General features: G+C 38.8%; 1 long non-coding RNA gene across 2 annotated transcripts in view; it reads left to right on the top strand.

The window, feature by feature from the left end:
* Window positions 1-19759, top strand: part of LOC132539873 (uncharacterized) — an 82564-nt gene that overhangs the window by 48953 nt on the left and 13852 nt on the right. The window contains exon 4 of one of the 2 annotated variants that reach the window (XR_009551145.1): window positions 14765-16432. The exons of the other annotated variant lie outside the window; for it this stretch is intronic. This is a non-coding gene — a long non-coding RNA (uncharacterized LOC132539873). Of the gene's footprint in view, window positions 1-14764; window positions 16433-19759 lie in introns of those variants that run through there. 2 annotated transcript variants of the gene reach the window in all.

Below are 19759 nucleotides of genomic sequence, written 5' to 3'. Positions count from 1 at the left end.
TCAAGATGCCTGCCTCCATGGGTGGCCAACACTATATCGTTTCTTCTCCAAAACAGAAGATTCCGGGTGCATCTGGGTGACAAGTCTAGCAGATGGAGAGTTGTCTCAAGTGGCCTCCCCCAGGGCTCTGTTCTGGCTCCTATGCTATTTAATATTTACATCAATGACCTCCCAGAAACTTCTTCAAGGAAGTTCATCTACGCCGATGACATCTGCTGTGCAACTCAGGCATCCAAGTTCAACATCCTCGAGGAAACACTCACGAAAGACATGTCTCTGATATCTGATTACTGTAAAAAATGGCGACTAATCCCTAGCACTGCAAAAACGGTATCATCTGTTTTCCATCTACACCATGCCTCGGCCTCGCGTGAGCTAAATGTGCAGCTTGGCGATACGAGAATCCGGCATTCAGAAGCCCAGCCAGTCTATCTTGGCGTTACTCTCGATCGCACCTGTCATTTCACAAACATCTCATAAAAACTGCAGCAAAGGTGGGCGTGAGGAATAACATCATTGCAAGACTGGCCAGCTCCTCATGGGGCGCGAGCGCTTCCACACTACGATCATCAGCTCTGGCATTATGCTATTCCACTGCAGAATACTGTGCCCAAGTATGGTTCCGTAGCCCCCATGTCCACTTGGTCGATTCCAAATTATATTCCTCCATGAGGATAATTTCTGGAACCATCCGTTCCACCCCGGTTCCATGGCTGCCAGTTCTTAGCAACATCGCCCCGCCAGATAATCGTCAGGATGTGGCATCATCTAAATTCATTTCCCACGTCTACGCTCGACCGGACCTCCTGCCAATATACGCGGATATCTTCACCCACCCTGTCCAACACTTGACGTCTCGTCACCCAATCTGGTCCCCTACGCCTACACTGAACTTCTCTGTTCCAGACTCTTGGAAACAGAGTTGGCAGTCAGCTGAGGTAAAGAACAAACACCTCATCACAGACCCCTGCAAGCGTCAACCCGGCTTTGACCTAGCACGTTATGATTGGGCCCTCCTCAATCGCTATCGAACAGGCCATGGCCGGTGCGCCGCTATGTTCCATCGCTGGGGAGCCAGAGACGACCCGAACTGCCCCTGCGGCTCCAGACAGACTATGACCCACATAGTCAACGACTGCCACCTCTCCAGATTCAAAGGAGGTCTTGAAACTTTACATCAGGCTCAACCTGACGCTGTTGACTGGCTACGGAAGAAGGGCAAACGCTAGAAGAAGAATAGGCTTTAGTTAAACAAGGAATATCAGTTACTGTCCTTGGAATACTGTGATTCACTAGAAAAGAATTTTCGACCAAAAACGTATTTGTGATGTTTAACCTGGTCTCCCTTTTTGAGTTGTATTGCATTTCTCTTATTCATGCTCAGAGTAGCATGAGAATCAAATCATTTGTTTAATAAATAGTTATTGGGCCCTCACCTTCTTTAGGTACTTGCAAGACTTCAAGTAAAAGAATATAAATATATAATATAATATAATTCCCTCAAATAGCATGAAGTTCTATGGAGATCTAGGACACGCATATGGGAAATATTAAACAGCAATTCAGTGTCATACAAACATACGACAAAGACAAAGGGGCCACAAAACATGGTAGGATTCTGATGAAAAGGAACAGCATTATAGGGGAGCAAAAATCTGGCCCCCTTTTCCAAACTCTTTGGCAAGAAGTCATTTCATGGGAGGCACTCTAAAGGAAGAATAGAGTCTGCCTTTGAAAAAGAGATACTTACATGTAAGCGTCTCTCAAATAGGCATCTCCTTCACTGAAGAGGGCACAGCATGTCACTCCCTTATCTCTTCAAAGAAGGTGGAACTTCAATCTGAGTGTCCTTGTTTTTACACTGCCTTCGATGATTTCTTTCCTAAATGATTATGCCCTTCTTTTCCCCTAGGCTATTTAAAGATGGTATCTAAGGTCATGTGGGGAGTTATTCAAAACTGGGTCTCTGAATCTGAGTTTGTCCCATATACACAAGAGAATTATGCAGTATGTAGTATAATAAATTCTTCTCTGAGGTATACATATTAGTAATAAATTTCTGTGTACCTTTTCTCTTACCAATCAGATACTAGCTTCTAAAGGCCCCATTGGGGAAAAGGATGGGTGTGTGTGTGTGTGTGTGTGTGTGTGTGTGTGTGTGTGTGTGTGTGTGTTCAAGTGTCCTAACAGTGTCAAAAAATGTGCAATCAGGAGAAAGCACTAAAAATGGAACTCAGGAAAGATTTTCAAGCAGAAAGAGTAAGTGAAATAGTACTTCATATGTAACATTCCATAAATAGGGGGAACATTCCATGAGGCAGGAGCAAAGATGTGGTAGGCAAGCATAGAATGTGTTTCAAGACTGAATCTAGCCTAGAGGAAAAAGAGTCACAAACATGTATGATAACAGCAGACAGGAGCTAACCTAGCCCCATATTGCTATAACCTTTAGTCTGTCTTAAAAGTCAGCTAACTCTAAGCTTATGGATCGGTAAAACGGGAATACTTACTACTCTTCTCAGTTGCATGGAGGGGTTACTGTAAAGGTCAAGTGAGGTCATAGGAATGAACAGATATTGTGATAACAGCGTCAGGGACAGATTAGAGAATGGCTGAAGTGCCAGCCAGAATTTGACTCTAATACTTTAAGTAATAAGAGGATCTTTGAAGAAGGGAGTGAATGACATGATGAACAAGGTGTAAAGGAGCCTAATTCCTCTCTCCCTCTCCCTCTTGCTGCCCAACAATCAGTCTCTTTTCTCTGTGGACAATTTTCTGTGATGTCAATCCACCCCAGCTCTAGGGTAGGGCTGTGCGCACCTTAAAACAATCATACTATGTAAATCAAAAGCCTTGCTGCAGCTCAGTTCTTCCATTCACTTGTGTCTAACTATTGTTTTTGGAACTTCTTCCAATTTATTCATATTGCAAGATTCTTCATACTGTGTACAAAGCCTTCTTGTACTATATCACTAGAAAGCATCCTTGTTTTATGATGTGCTTTCTTTGGCTAAGCAACTCTAGAGATCATTAGTCCTTTCCCCCACTTTGCTGTCCTGCTAAACTCAATCACACTTCTAAGCCCCTATAATCTTTTCAATATTAACCACCTTTTGAGATGAATAAGCTTACATTTTCTTATATTTGAATTTCTTGTTCTTTACTGCTAAGTTTCATGATATTACAGTCTATACTAGTGATATTACAATTCAACTTAGTGGTGAATGTTTTTGCAACAAGTTAGAAAAATCAGAAAATATTGAAAATCTTAATCAAATGTTGTTCATTTTTTAAATATTTATTTATTCCCTTTTGTTGCCCTTGTTTGATCTTTGTAGTTGTTGTTGTTGTTGTCCTTGTTGTTGGATAGGACAGAGAGAAATGGAGAGAGGATGGGAAGACAGAGAGGTGAGAGAAAGACAGACACCTACAGACCTGCTTTACCACTTGTGAAGCAACTCCCCTGCAGGTGGGGGGCCAGGGGCTCAAACCGGAATCCTTAGGCTGGTCCTTGCACTTTGCGCCACCTGCACTTAACCCGCTGTGCTACCGTCCGACTCCCATGTTGTTAATTTTTAAAAATTTATTTATTTATTTATTTATTTGAAAGAAGTGAGGAAAAGGGGAGAGACAGACAGAGAGAGAGAGAGAAAACCAGGGCATCAGCATCACTTGGGACCCTGTGCTTGAGATTCCAACACTCAATCCACTGCACTATCTATCAGCCTGCAAATAGAGTTAATTTTTAAGACCAAACTATCCAACATAGTTTTCCCTTCTCTTATTTGAGACAGTGCAAAGACTTGAAGTTAAGAATCACTATCTAAAATCTTTTTCAACCCCATGAAAATACCTTTGATTTTTAGTTTCTGTTTGTCTTGACAAATACACAAATGAGGTAGTAAAACAAATAACTAAATCTAGAAGAAATAAAGTCTTCCTTTTTGTAGTATTCATCTTTTTTTTCTGTAAAGAACTGATAGTAAATATTTTCAGGTTTGTAGGCCATCTGTCTTTGTCTCAACTATTCAACTCTGCCATTGGAGTGGGGAAGCAGTCACAGACAATATAAAAATGCTGGGGGTGCTGTGTTCCAATAAAACATTATTTAAAAAATAAAAGCCTAAAAGGCAGACAGTAGGTGGATTTGGCCTTTAGGCTAATCTAGTTTGCTTGTTCTCAAACTTTGAAGTATATCACAATGACCTGACAAATGTGGAAAAAAAAAAACAAAACCCTAGACCCCAGATACTAATTCCATGAGTTTGAACCGATGACTGGGACTTCTGAGATGGTACTGACAGAGCAGAGTTTGAGAACCTTTGTGCATTTTCCCTAATAAGTGCAGTTCCAAAGTCTTACATTAATGGTCAAGAATTCTATGATAGATTCATAAAAAGGAAATTTAAATAACAGACTCAAATGAAGATTATCATGTTTTAAATTGCAAAAACAAAGCAATTCCTGTTTTTCTAGAAATTTCAGGAATAACTTTGTTCTCTAAGTCTAGCTAGCATCAATTTCTACAAGTCATCTAAGCATTGGAATTAAAATAGATTAATAGAGCTGTACCTGTAGATAGATAATATTCTAGATTTAATCATTAGGATAGAAATTGAATTTAAGCCACTTTGATGGATTTTTAAATATTTATTTATTTCCTTTTTGTTGCCCTTGTTTTTGTTGTTGTTGTAGATGTCATTGCTGTTGGACAGGACAGAGAGAAATGGAGAGAGGAGGGGAAGGCAGAGAGGAGGAGAGAGAGATAGACACCTGCAGACCTGCTTCACCACTGCACTACCGCCCGACTCCCCCTCGATGGATTTTTTAAAAGGTCCATCAGCCTTCTGTCTCTAAAAGAGTTCACTACTACAACTGCTATTATTAAAATTATAACCGAAAAAATTACTTCATAATAAGAGCTTTACAGTCCATAAAATACCCCATTGTTTTAGCATAGCATCAGTTGATACTTAATAAATCTGGAACCAGTCTTTTTTTCCAAAAGCTTGTTGAAAGCTACTCAGCAAAGCAATGAAAAGATAGAAAATATTTTTTTTTCCATATAGAAATTGAAAGGAGCATGGGTCCCACCCTTTACAAAAGTATTTCTCATACAAAAGAAAAGACACTCAGATTATAAACAGATGGCAAATCACATGGCAATCAATTAAAATATATCAGGTGAAGTTTGGTTCCAAATTTGAATTCCACTTTTGTTGGCTAACCCAGACAGTCTCCTTCACAGTGGGATGCACTGCTATGTGGAACTGTAGGCTTGGGCTGCTCCCTGCCTTCTTTCCTTGGATGGCAAGGACAAAGATTGCTGCATAAGGAGGGAATTTGACATCTAAAAAGTCTTTCATTACTCTTAAGCTCATCTGCCAGCTGGTGGTAACGGATGGGGAGCGTGAACAAGAGCCCTTCTTGGCGAGTGGATGAATTTCCATTGGTGTTTCTTTGCTATTCAACTCAAAACTAGTAACATTTATTTTATTTTATTTTATTATTTGCCTTCCTTTTCTCCTAACACCATGCTGCCTGCCTGGCATACTGTATACATGCAGGCCAGGTTTATTTAATTTTTTCAAAAATCAAAGTTCAGTTCTTGAATTTTAACACTGGATTGATGAATATATGTGCACTAATTGCCCCATTTCCCTGCACTTCAATTTTTGATAAATGAGAGAATAACATTTTAATGTATTTAATTGTAAGACAATAAACAAGGTTAATCTTGACTGTAAGGCTGGTGGATATTAGAACAGAAAAAAGTCAATAATCTGATACTTTGAATTGTTTTTGTAAGTTATACAAAGCTATTTTAAATATGTAGTTAATGATGCAAGACTTTAATGCCTGTATAAGTAAAATGATTTTTATATTTGTATTTGGCAAATGTAAACAAACTTATAAATGCTTAATAAAATAGAAATGATCTCTGTTTGTGTCCAAATCCTCTTAAACCCAGAGCACCCCCTCCCAATGATGACACATTTAATACTTTCTGGGCTTTAGTTTGAAAAGCTGCTAATCCTTAGCTTGTCCTCACTGAAGTGAGTACTAATGATCTCACTGGTTTCGTTCAAAGATAGGTGAACCCCACTGAGACAGTTTCAGAAGCCTCTGGTTAATACCAACAACCAAGTCTCAGCAATGACTGAGTCTCTGGCACATACCATAACTGCCAGCCCTGCTCCAGTGCATGGTCAATAAAACTCATAGTATTCTGGAGCTGATTCTCTGGCAGTCACACTTGTAACTGTATTTTCCCCAATGATAGTGGAGTAAAATGCTTTTATATTTGTTTGACTTAATTTTCCATCCCCACCCCCAAAGAACCAGCATCATGGCTCAAGAATTTTGGTTTACTACCAAACCGATTTTTTTCTTTTTTAAAAAATTTTATTTATAAAAAGAAAACATTGACAAAACCATAGGATAAGAGGGATACAACTCCACATAATTCCTACCACCAGAACTCCGTATCCCATCCCTGCTCCTGATAGCTTTCCTACTGTTTAACCCTCTAGGAGTATGGACTCAAGGTCATTGTGGGATGTAGAAGGTGGAAGGTCTGGCTTCTGTAATTGTTTCCCCGATAAATATTGGCATTGACAGGTCGATCCATACTCCCAGCCTGTCTCTCTCTTTCCCTAGTAGGATGGGGCTCTGGGGAAGCAGAGCTCTAGGACACATTGGTGGGTTTGTCTGTCCAGGGAAGTCTGCTCAGCCTCATGCTAGCATCTGGAGCCTGGTGGCTAAAAAGAGAGTTAACATACAAAGCCAAATTGTTGAACAATCATGAACCTAAAGGCTTGAATAGTGCAGATGAAGAGTTGGGGGGGGGGGGTCCTCCATTTTGTAGATAGCTAGTAGGCATATTTTAGTTCTATTCCAAAGGGCCTGTGTCTATACTAGGTTTTTTTTTTTTTTTTTTCTCCTGAGCCTGAAATCTGATATGCAGGTGGATCCAAGTTATTGTCTGGGGAGATGATGTTATGACTGGAAAAGGAACAGAAAGTTGGATCAGAGAAGAGAGTAGATCCCTAATATGGGAAAGGTGTATAAATATTGTTGACTGTAAACCCCATCGATTTGATGTGATCTGGGGCCCATATTCAGCTTAGGAGCCTGTGTGGCCTCTGTATCCCTGTAGATCTGAGCTCACATTCTGTGGTCATGAGCAGGAACATTCCAAGCCGCTGCAATATTGATCTATCTTCCTCAGATGTAGCATAGAGTATGTTGTCCATCCTTCCTTTGGAGGATGGAACATTCTCTATCATTGTTGTTCCAAGTTGAGGGCAAGGCCCTATGGGGGGCCCACAAAGGGGTCTATTGTGTTGTTCCTGATAGAAATGACTGGTAACAATGGAGAGAGGGATTGATTTGAGGTCTAGGCCCATCATGTCTGATTGGGACTCTCAGGATTCCCTGTCTGGGGCCCCAGCTGATGGGGTGGCGTGATAGTGACTAGAGAGTCATCATTAAAGTATGCCAGTCTCTTGCCCTTATTCAGCTTTTGCAGTCCTTGCTTTGCTAAGGTTAGCTTTGGAGTGAGCGAGGGAAGTGTAATAGGAAGTAGGTGAGGAGGGTATCTAAGTCTAATTACATACTATTTCATTAGGAACTTTATATTGACTCACTGCAGACTATTGTGTACTTCTGCTTTCAGGTATATATTTTGCCCTAATTTATGGATACATGTGAACATATGCTCTATCTCATGGGACCTGGTCTATATCTTGGTTTTGGGACTTTGTTAGGAAATGAACCACCTGGAATGGAATTAGAGAATACTATGAAAGGAAATCATCTCACCCGTGTAATGAGGCTGAAGGGTTGCCAAACTGATACTTTATCTTTATAATCACAGTGCTTTTCAACAGTTTATTCCTCTGAATTGTATTTCCCTCTGTGTCCTTCTTCACCTTGAAACCAGCTCGTGTCCATGTTTCTCTCATATTGTGATCCAAGATGTACACTAGTATCACATCTAATAAACATCCCCCAGTAACCCATTGTACAACTTTGACTTTTGATTTGTAAGTTAAATAGTGAGTTGTTTATTGGTGTGTCCTACTTGTAAAGTGAAGGGATCTATAAGTGACTGCTTAATTTTCTTTCTTTTTTTTTTTTGCCTCCAGGGTTATTGCCGGGGCTCAGCGCCTGCACCATAAATCCACTGCTCCTGGAGGCCATTTTCCCCCCTTATGTTGCTTTTGTTGTTGTAGCCTTGTTGTGGTCATTATTGTTATTATTGATGTCGTTCCTTGTTGGATAGGACATAGAGAAATGGAGAGAGGAGGGGAAGACAGAGAGGGGGAGAGAAAGATAGACACCTACAGACCTGCTTCATCACCCGTGAAGCTACTCCCCTGCAAGTGGGGATCCCTACACTGGTCCTTGCACTTTGCGCCATGTGCGCTTTACCTGCTGCGCTACCGCATGACCGCCCTACTACTTAATTTTCTATCTAAAGTGCTACTACAGGTCTTAAGAATAACACAAGGAGCATCTTACTGAATTCATGTCTTTGGGATACATTTCTAAAATGAAAATGAATAAAATACAATGAAGAACAACCCATTCATCCTAAATACTTTACATGTAAGTGTGTATCTTTTCCCTTTGTTGTTTGTCTCCATCAAGCATCAAACTAGATTATATCAAAATGTGAAATAAACAAGGTTTCTTAATTCCAAAACAAGTAGAAGGGAAACACAAAGGTTCTTTTCTCAGTGAATTTTATGTTTCCAATTCTCTCTTCTTCAGATAATGAATCATTAAAGTCTTGTATTCTCCCTCCACCATTCTATCTTCTACTCTGATTCTGCTCAAGCTATATCTTCTAACTTCTTTAAAGCCAGCATTTATACTCTTTCTGACTTGATATATCACTGACAGTATATTACATGCATGTTAGGCTTCAGTTGTTTTCTAATAACTTAATATATGTGTTGTATGGTGTCTCCAACATAAGGTCTTATGAGGAAATAGAAATCCCAGACTCCAAATTCTAGAATGTTTCTCTGTCCATCATGTATCTTATCCAATATTGTTCACTGTTTCTATTTGTTCAAGGTTGTTATTTCCCACTCTCCAAAAACTATAAATTGATATATTTTATGTGTTATCAAACTACTTCTCCTATATAGGATCGATTCTTCCACCTGGTTCTCCACTTCTTAGCTTTCTCCTATACCTCCTTCAGGATCTCCTCAGCAACTCATTGCTTCCTCCAAAAATTTCTTCTTTCTTATTCTCTACATCAGTGATTTTATTTATACCCATGAGTTAGTTCAACAGTCACTTAAGTGTAGATGACTTAGCTCAGGTCACTAGCCACATATAGTTGAATTCTACTACCTGTTTTTAACATTCCAATATGTTTCTAAGAGTGATGTCATTATTTTACTGCATGAGGTGGTCTTCGTACGTTAAGTTCTCTGCAAGAATTTTCAAGTCTTTTCTCCCCTTTAACCTATAGCTCCACTCAATGACTAGACAAAACTCATGGATTGCCTTTCTTTATTAGGAACTAGTATCTCTCTAAACTGGGCCTCTTCTGAACAATTGCAACAACTGTCTGACTTTTTTTTTAATACATCACTTGAAATCAGGAGATAAAAAACTGAGGCAAAATAAATTTTTTAAGTACTGGAAAAGAGAGAAAGTTCCCAAAGTGGTATCCTAAACACCAAAGAGAAAAAGATTAGAGGTGTCAAGAGGTTATTTCCTTATCACTCATATATTCTACTTTCTTACAATATCACCAATAAGAAATAATGCTTTTCTTTTTTATTCTATTAGTGACTTTATATTGATTTACAAAACTATAAGATAACAGGGGTATAATTCCACACAATCCCCACCACCAGAGTTCTGTATCCCTATTTCCTCCATTGGGAGCTATAATAGTTCTCTCAAGGTCTCAGATATATTATTTCTATACATTTTTTACTCTTTTAAAATTTTTATTTATTTATTATTGGATAGATACAGAGAGAAATTGAGAGGAGGGGATGATAGAGAGAAGGAGATGGACAGAGAGACACCTGCAGTACTGCTTCACCACTTGTGAAGCTTTCCCCCTGTAGATGGGGACCATGAGCATGAACCAGAGTCCTTGTGCATTATAATGTGTACACTTAACCAGGTGTGCCACTGCCTGGTCCCTGACTATTATTTCTATAACTGTCTGTCTTATATTTATATATATTTGCACAATCCCTCCCCCCCCCCCGCCATGATTCTGTCTTCTCTTCCTTTCCAAGGAAGAGTCATATCTACACCTATTACTACTTCCAAATGTCCTTTGTTTTTGTTTTTTTTTTTCTCTTCCCTCTCGGGATCCTGACAGAGTTAGAAGTCAGAGTCCTCTATTCATCTTCCCCCTATCATTTCTCCCCCTCTAGGAGTATAGCCAAAATTAGTTTTCAGGTGCAGAATGTTGAAAGTCTGACTTCTGTAACTGCTTCTCCACTGGACATGGGTGTTGGCAGGTTGATCCATACACCCGTCCTGAGAAATAATACTTCTCATTAAAATTTTTAAAAAGTTGAAAGCCACATAATTTGAGTTCCACCTGTTATAGTAATGTTTCTCAAAGTATTGTCATTGTACAAAGTACGAGCACTATTAAATCAGATATAAACCTACATTCTTAGAATGTACTAAAATGTTCTTTTTACGAGAGCAATAATTACTATCATATTCAATACAATCTCATTTATAGGATTATAGTGCATATATTCATCCACCAATGCTAAAGAAGGGTTAGATTTTATTAGCCCTAGGTAAACATAAAGATTTTTATCAGAGAAAATAAAATAAAAATGGCATTTTATCTAATAGCATACACATTGGATTCTTGAAGCACAATATTTCTCATTTGATCAGTTCAAAATTATTTGCAACTGAATCAAGAAATGATAGAATAAAAAACCATTAAAAACTCCCGGGTACATTTAGTTTCCAACCAAAGCAAGTTTCTACACTACAGAATAAAAGCATCTTTATTTAGAGCAGAGTTTTGCCAACTGTGGTTTCAAACCTATTAGTGAGTTGTGAAATCAATTTAGTGGGTCAGAACCAGCATAGTTCTTTTAAAAGATTTATTTATTCATCTTATTAGACCAAAAATTTTGCACTAGTCATATGTTCTCTATTCACTGAGCTGCCTTTCCTTCCACAGTCAACTTCAAAAAAAATTAAAATACTAATGTGCATCACAAATTATAAGGGTATATTATGAAACCTTTAGTTGAGTAAATACATCTGTAATTGTATGCTAGGTTGCAATGTGAAAGATAAATCTTATGTGTTACAGCCAAAAGGTTGAAAAACTGATTGAAGGTAATAGCATATGCTTCCTGCTACTTCAAACAATCATATCAAATCACACTGTCTTACATCAGTCTACCTGTTGCTATAGTAGCTGCTCTGTGAAGATAAGCTACCTCCCTCCTCTGCTCTCCCTTTAGTAAACATTTTATCCCAGTGATTCTCAAAGTACTGTCTAGAGGCCCTTGCAGAGTCTCAAGATCCTTTCAGAGTCTTAAGTTCAAAACAGTTTTATTTTAAGACTAGGGCATTATTTACTTATTTACTTTCTCTCCGTGCTACTGACATCACATTGGTCTAACAACAGTAAAAATCATCAAAGTGCTGGGCTCCTAGCACCAGCTGAAGCAATGGCACCAGATTTTAGCATTAGTTTATACAACACTGATATGATCTGCAGATCTTTCTGAATGTGCCATTATTCTCAGATGATATGTTGATATACCTAGAAGACCCCAGAAATTCTGCTAACAAACTACTGGAAATCATCAATAAATTCAGTCAAGTGACAGGCTACAAAATCAATACCCATAAATGCTTGGCATTTTTTATGTTAAAGATAGAAGAAATGAAACTAAAGGAAGCAGTACCATCCACAACTGAACCCAAGAAGATCAAATACCTAGGAATAAATCTAACGAAGGATGTAAAGTATCTTTTTAAGGAAAACTATAAGACACTTTAAAAAGAAATAGAGGATGACACAAAGAAATAGAAGAATATCCCCTGTTCATGGATTGGGAGAATAAATATCATTAAACGGCAATTTTGCCAAAAGCAATCTATAGATTCAATGCAATCCCTATTAAAATCCCAATGATATATTTCAAAGAAATTGAACAGATTATTCAAAAATTTGTGTGGAACTCAAAAAACCACAAATAGCAAAAACACTCCTAAGGAAAAAGAAGAAAAATGGAGGCTTTAGGTTATACTACAAAGCAGTAGTAATCAAAACAGTGTGGTACTGGAACAAAAATGGTCATATGAACCAATGGAATAGGATAGAGAACCCAGAACTCAATCCATACATATACAGATACCTTATATTTGATAAAGGAGCCAAATCTACCCATTGGGGGGAAAAAGTCTCTTTAGTAAATGGTGTTGGCAGAATTGGACAGTCATATGTAGAAAAATGAAACTAGACCACCAAATAACACCATACACCGAAACTAACTCAAAATGGATCAAAGATCTGGATATCAGACCTGAAAGTATAAAATACATAGAAGAATATATCAGTGAAACATTTCATGACATTAACACTAAAGACATATTTGGAGACTTCACCCCATGGGCAAAGGAAACAAAAGCAAGATTGAACAAGTAGAGGGAGTCGGGCTGTAGCGCAGCGGATTAAGCACAGGTGGCGCAAAGCACAAGGACTGGCATAAGGATCCCAGTTCGAACCCCGGCTCCCCACCTCCAGGGGAGTCGCTTCACAGGCAGTGAAGCAGGTCTGCAGGTGTCTATCTTTCTCTCCTCCTCTCTGTCTTCCCCTCCTCTCTCCATTTCTCTCTGTCCTATCCAACAACGACAACAACAATAATAACTACAACAATAAAACAAAAAGGGGCAACAAAAGGGAATAAATAAAAAAATAAATATTTAAAGAAAAAAAAAGATTGAACAAGTAGGACTATATCAAATTAAAAAGCTTCCATACATGAAAAGAAAACTCCATAAAGATAAACAGGAAACTCAGCAAATGGGAGAACATATTCGCACATCATACTTCAAACAGACACTTGATAACAAACATCTATATAGAACTCATTCAGAAAAAGAAAAAGAAGAAGCCAATAAAAAAAAGTGGACAGAGGACATGCATAGACAGTTCTCCAAAGAAGAGATACACATGGCCCACAAAAATATGAAGAAATGCTCTAATTTACTCATCACCAGAGAAATGCAAATCAAAACCACACTGAGATACCACCTCACACCTGTAAGAATGGCCTTCATCAACAAAACAGGAGAAGATAAATGTCGGAAAGGATGTGGAGAACTCTAATACACTGCTGGTGGGAATGCAAAGTGGTACAACCATTATGGAGAACAGTATGGAGAATCCTTAAGCAAATACAGATGGAAATACCTTATGACCCAGCAATCCCACTCCTAGGCATTTATCCAAAAGAGATAATATCACTAATTCGAAGGGATATATGCACCCCCATGTTCATAGCTGCATTATCTACAATAACAAAAATTTGGAAGCAACCAAAATGTCCCTCTACAGATGATTGGTTAAAAAAAGTTATGGGACATATACTCAGTGGATTATTACTTAGCAATAAAAAATGACTTTACATCCTTTGGGATAAAATGAATGAAACTTGAGAACATTTGCTTAGTGAAATAAGTAAGGGGGTAAAAGAAAACTATAGGATGGTCTCACTCATACTTGGAATTTAGAGAACTGAACACACATACATAAAAAAAAGTCAGACATAACACAACCCATATTTAAAATGGGAAAACTATTATAGTTACCTAGGGGTAGGGCACAAATTTTTGGTGGTGGGGAAGATGGGAAACTCTAGTCTTATCACTATTTGGTCCTATCAATAGCAACATGTGAGAGGGGTGGATAGATTTAATATCTCAAGTTCCCTAACTGCCTAGACTACTGTAGCTCTATGCACAAATACTAGCTCTTGCTAATATTTATCTTAGATTTGCAAAATGATCATACTCTGATAAGGGGATTAATTGTTTATGGATCTCTAAAAATGTATCGGAATATAAAGCTCTGCAAACATCTAAATCAATTACAGCTTTAGGCCAGATAGGTCAAGACCTTTTGACCTTGTAAGTATTTAAAACACCAGGAGGTTCGGATACCACTAGAAGTGTTCAGATCATAGTGAAGTTAAGTATAATAACACAGATACTTAGCCCCCCAACTAACCTGGCTATAATAATTAATTATTGATATTTTAACTTTCTCTAAGACTATAAGAAACCTCTTGCATTCTCTTTAAGACCTGCATTTCTCCTAGTCCTGGTACCTCTAGGATATGCCCATACTTCTTGAAATTCCTTTTCTATGATTCCTTACTGCCATACCAACCCTGTCAACTTTAACCAAATCGCTATTGGTGCTGCCACCCTGCATTATGCTGCTATTGCAATCCTACTGTGGACTGTAACCTGAGATACCAGCCTGAGAAGTCAACCTCGCAACTCTTCAAATTTGGTGCTCCACTCTGACACCATTCTCTCAGACAACATTCTCATCCAACCTCAGGTTAGCTACTAAACTCAAGCAAAACTATTATAGTCGTATGCCCCCAGAAACATGCCTAAAATGGTTTCCCTAGCTTTCTTCTACCCTAAAATCCCTGATCTCATCTGCTCTGATCCTACTTTCTGGTTCCTGTTCATTAACCATCTTGTCTCAACTTAGGTCATGCCACCTTCCAGATACCAGGCTGCAGATGCTACCATGACTCTGCCCCAACTTCTCTGGGCAGATGACCTCACCAATGTGTCCTGGACTCTCATCTCTCCAGTGCTCTGGCCCACTAGAGAAAGATAGAAACAGGCTGGGGGTATGGATCGACCTGTCAACACCCATGCTCAGTGGAGAAGCAGCTACAGAAGCCAGAAATCCTACCTTCTACTCCCCATAAACAACCTTGGTCCATACTCCCAGCAGGGGAGAAGTGATAGGAGGAAGATAAGAGGACTCTGCACTCCAGCTCCATCAGCACCCAGAGAGAGAGAAGGAAAAGGAGAGAGACATATGGAGGTAGCTTTGATGTCACGATTAGTTTATAGGGAAAGAGAGGATTGTATCAGGAAAAGAAGGGGTAACTTTGTATAAATGTGGACAGATAGTTGTAGAGAAGATGGTTGGCCCATGTCTACAACTTTAGGGAAACTGTGGTGGATTGCAATGAGGTCAGTGAAGATTCAGAACTCTGGTGGTGAGAATGGTGTGAATTCAAACCCCTGTTGACATGTAATTCTGTAATTTAAAAATATAAAAATAAATAAATAAATAAATAAAAGATTCCAGCATTGTGAAAATGAAAAAAAAATGTTTACAGTATACCAATACTAAAGAATTTCATGATGAAATACATAGTGGTATTAATAAAAGTGATTGAAATTGTATAATGAAATGTGTCAACTGTTGGAAGCTCTGTATGACTCAAATCAATCAGTATTTTTGAAATGACCAAAAACCTGATGCAAGTACAAGAGAGAATATATTTTAAAAACAGTGAGGTGCAAAAAATCATTGATATGGTCCAATCTTTAGGAAGTCAAAATGATCACTTGAGGGCTGGTGAGATCACTCACCTACGAGGCCTGCTTTGCCGTGTGCACCACTCAGGTTCAAGGTCAGCCCCCACTGCACTGAAAGAAGCTCCGGTGCTGTGGTGTCTTCATCTTTCTCTGCCTGTCTGTCTGGGGAGAAAGGAGGCCCAGAGTGCTGAATCTCCAGGGACAAGGGGAAAAAAAAAAAAGAGAGAAAGAGAAAAAAGGAAAAAAGAAAAGAAAGAAAAGTCGTGATCACTTGTTAAGTTTTGATGTCAAGTCAAAAGGAGAAATATTCAGAATTATCTGAAAAAGCTATTAAAACTGTCCTCTTTCATATTTATGTGAGATCATTTTTTTGTTTTTGTCTTTCAACATCATTCACAATAATGTACCACATAAGCTATATAAGACTGGATTCAAAAACAGATACAGAGGCAGAGAAGATAGCATATTAATTATGAAAAAAAACTCTAATGCCTGAGGCAACGAAAATGCCACCTTCAGTCCCTGGAGATGAACTGAGCACTTCTCTGGTTAAAAAGAAAAAGGAGGAGGAGGAGAAGAAGGAGAATAAGAAAAAGAAGAAGGAGAAGGAGATGGAGGAGAAGGAGAAGGAGGTGGAGGGAAGACAGCGAAGGAAGGAGAAAAAAAAAAACATATAGAATTACCTCTGTGCTTTATTAAGTTAGACATTAAAATATTTATAAAAATATAGAACAGTGCCTCTTTTTTCAGCTTTGCTCATTAAAATATTTATTATGTTTTATATAATGGACTATATTCTTTTTTAAATTTTATTCATTTATTTTCCCTTTTGTTGCCCTGTTGTCTTTTTATTGTTGTTGTGGTTATTATTGTTGTTATTGATGTCATTGTTGTTGGATAGGACAGAGAGAAATTGAAAAAGGTGGGGAAGACAGAGGGGAGAGACAGACACCTGCAGACCTGCTTCACTGCTTGTGAAGTGACCCCTGCTGCACGTGGGGAGCCGGGGGCTTGAACTGGGATCCTCACGCAGGTCCTTGCGCTTTGTACCATGTGCGCTTAACCCGCTGCACTACCGCCGGACTCCCAGGACTATATTCTCTTTAAAATGTGGTATAAAAATTGAACCCAGAGTGCCACTCTATCACTGAGCCACTTCACAGGCTCTCTTATATTTTTGAGAGAGAGAGAGAGACACCAAAGCACTAGTCTACCGTTCATGGAGTTTCACATGTCTTTGTCTTTGTCACTCATATAGTGTCAGGAATTTCTCATACATGGAAGTTATGGACTATACTACTAAGCCACCTCCCTGACCTCGACTATTATTTTTCATGAATAAATTACCACTTTTTCACAGGGCCAGATGGAGACTCACCTGGTAGAGCATACACATTGCTATGCATAAGGACCCAGGTTCAAGTTCCCAGTCCCCACCTACAAAAGGAAGCTTCACTAGTGATGGAGCAGTGCTGCAGGTATCTCTCCTTTCTGTCTCCCTCTCTTTCCTCTCTTTCTCCCTCTCTTTCCTGTCTCTCTCCTCTCACCCACCCCACCCCAATAGTTGCTAGGAACCTTGAAGTCATACAGATACCAAGCCTCAGCAATAACCCTGGTGGCAAAAAAGAAAAAAAAAAGTCAGCTTTGATTTCTAAGGTAACAAACATTGATAAATGAGACACACAAATAAAAGCTTTGTGAGATCCTCATGATTTTTAAGGATAAGTAGGTAGGTAGATAGATAGATAGATAGATAGATACCAGAGTTTTTAAAAAGTTGCTGTCCTAGGGCCCAGAAAGTGGCACAGTGAATAGAGTAGGGAACTGAACTTGGAAGCATGAGGTCCTGATCTTGATCCCCAGCATTTCATGCACCAGAGACCTGTTTATCTAATCTATCTATCGTCTATCTATCATTAATCAAATTGAAGCTGCTGTTACAGACCTCTTTCAAAATTCACCAAATCCAAAACTATGAAAGCATAACTTAATGTTAAAGTCAATAGCCAATTATACTGTTTAAGAAAAAATTATGATAGGTTTGGATATAGAAGTCTAAATGCATTTCTGGGTTTATAGAACTAGTTTGTGTTGTCAGGGAGGTGATTCAGTGACAGAGCACAGGTGTTGCATGGCTAAGAGCCCAGGTTTGACCCCCAGACTACATCTGCTAGAGGGAGGTTCTGTTCCTTCTAGCTCATAAAGTCAACCTTTTTTAAAATGTTTTCTTGCCCAACAACTAATGTATGAGTAAAGAATACATGGTATAAATGCACAATAGAATGATATTCAGTTATTAAAAGAAATACTGCCATTTGTAACAACATGGATGGAACTGTGGGGATCATGCTAAGCAAAATTAGTCAGAAGGAGAAAGGCAAATACCAGAACTGCCTAGTACTACACCGTGTGTATGTGCCACATCTTTCCTAGCCATTCATCTGTTATTGGGCATCTGGGTTGATTCCAGTTTGGGGCTGTTGCAGACTGTAATGCTATGACCATAACTATGCATAGGTCTTTTGATATAAATGCTTTTGTTTTCCCTGGGTATATCCCCAAGAGAAGGATTGCTGGGTCATAAGGTAGGTTTTGTTCTGGTGAATCCTCAGACTGTTCTACACAGGGATTTATATTCCTACAAGCAATATAGAAGAGTCCCTCTCCACCCCCTGCCAGCCACCACTTATAGCCTCTCCAGCAGTTCGTGTTTCTGTCTTTTCTAATGTATGACATTCTCATAGGTGCAAAGTTCTTTTTATTTGCATTTCTCTGACCATCAGTGACTTTGAGCATTTTTTTTTTTTATGTCTGTTGGTCCTTTGGATCTCTTCTTTGGAAAAGATTCTGCCTCTATTTCCCACCCTCCATTTTTCAATGGGGGTGTTTGTCTTTTTATTGCTGTGTTTGGTGAGTTCTTTGTGTATTTTGGTTATCAATCTGTCCGATGAAGATTTCCTCCCACTCCATGGGGGATTATGTGACACCTCCAATGCTGCATCTCAGCTGAGCTATGCACTATACATGATTCGAGATACCTATCCCAGAACTCCCAGCAAGGAAATTTGAGTAGGAGAACACTTACCCCCAGAACATGCTGGATTAGACATTATCCTGAACTGAAAGTTCCTATGAAATCAACATGACTTAATTACATTCATCACACTGAAAATCTAATTCTGTGCCAATAATACATGGCACTTGGAGCTTATTTTACAAACATTAACTAATTAATCTGCAAAACGGCCCTGAGAGGCAAGACATGATATATGAGCTGACAACCTAATTATGTCTAATTATTCATAAGATTTTCCCCTTTCCAAATATTTTTCTATTGCTGGTTCAGAGAAGTGGGCCTGTTATGTGCTTAAATCAGGTTTAGAAAGCTATCACTAATTCTATCTAAACATTTCTTGCTACAGAGCACTCACATTTGCTTCTAGATGGGTTCAGCTTGTACCAATTTCCACTGAAACGGTACTTTGCTCTTCATTTTATCTTCCAAGGAATTTTTATTCTGATCCCAACTGCTTTGGTCAAGTATGTGCTACAGTCCTCCTTGCCCACTAAGGAGATTGCTCACAGACACACACACACAGATACACACACAGACACACACAGACACACACACACACACACACACACACACACCACCCATGCAGTTTCTTTCCACCTTATTCTGTCTGGACTTCTGTTCCCACTGCCTCCCTCATGTGTCCTTCAAGCTTTTCACAGTCCCTCATTTCTCATTCCACTTGAAATTAGGCAACTTTTTTTTCACATCTAACAATACCACTCTGGTTCTACATTTTCTCTTCTTGAGAAAGTTAAGCCTTGAAAATGAATGCCATATGTTTTAAAACATTGCTAGAAGACATATTGTAAAGTGGGATGTTACCATTGTGGAGGGGGTAAAAAGATATTATGCAACTAGGTTTTTTTAAATGCACAGATTATCTCAGCAATGGAAAATGAATAATAATACTTGTGAATGCTGTATTAAGAATTTTTGGAGAAACAGAACCAATAAGACACGCACACCCACACACCCACACAGTGTGTGTGTGGGTGTGCATGTTGCGTGTTGCGTGTTGTGTGTTGTGTGTTGTATGTAAAGGAGGAGAAACAGGGAAGGAGAGAAAATAGG

The sequence above is a fragment of the Erinaceus europaeus genome, chromosome 8 (genome assembly GCF_950295315.1).
Source record: "Erinaceus europaeus chromosome 8, mEriEur2.1, whole genome shotgun sequence".
NCBI classification, from domain to species: domain Eukaryota; kingdom Metazoa; phylum Chordata; class Mammalia; order Eulipotyphla; family Erinaceidae; genus Erinaceus; species Erinaceus europaeus.
This window is presented reverse-complemented; position numbering and strand designations above follow the sequence as displayed.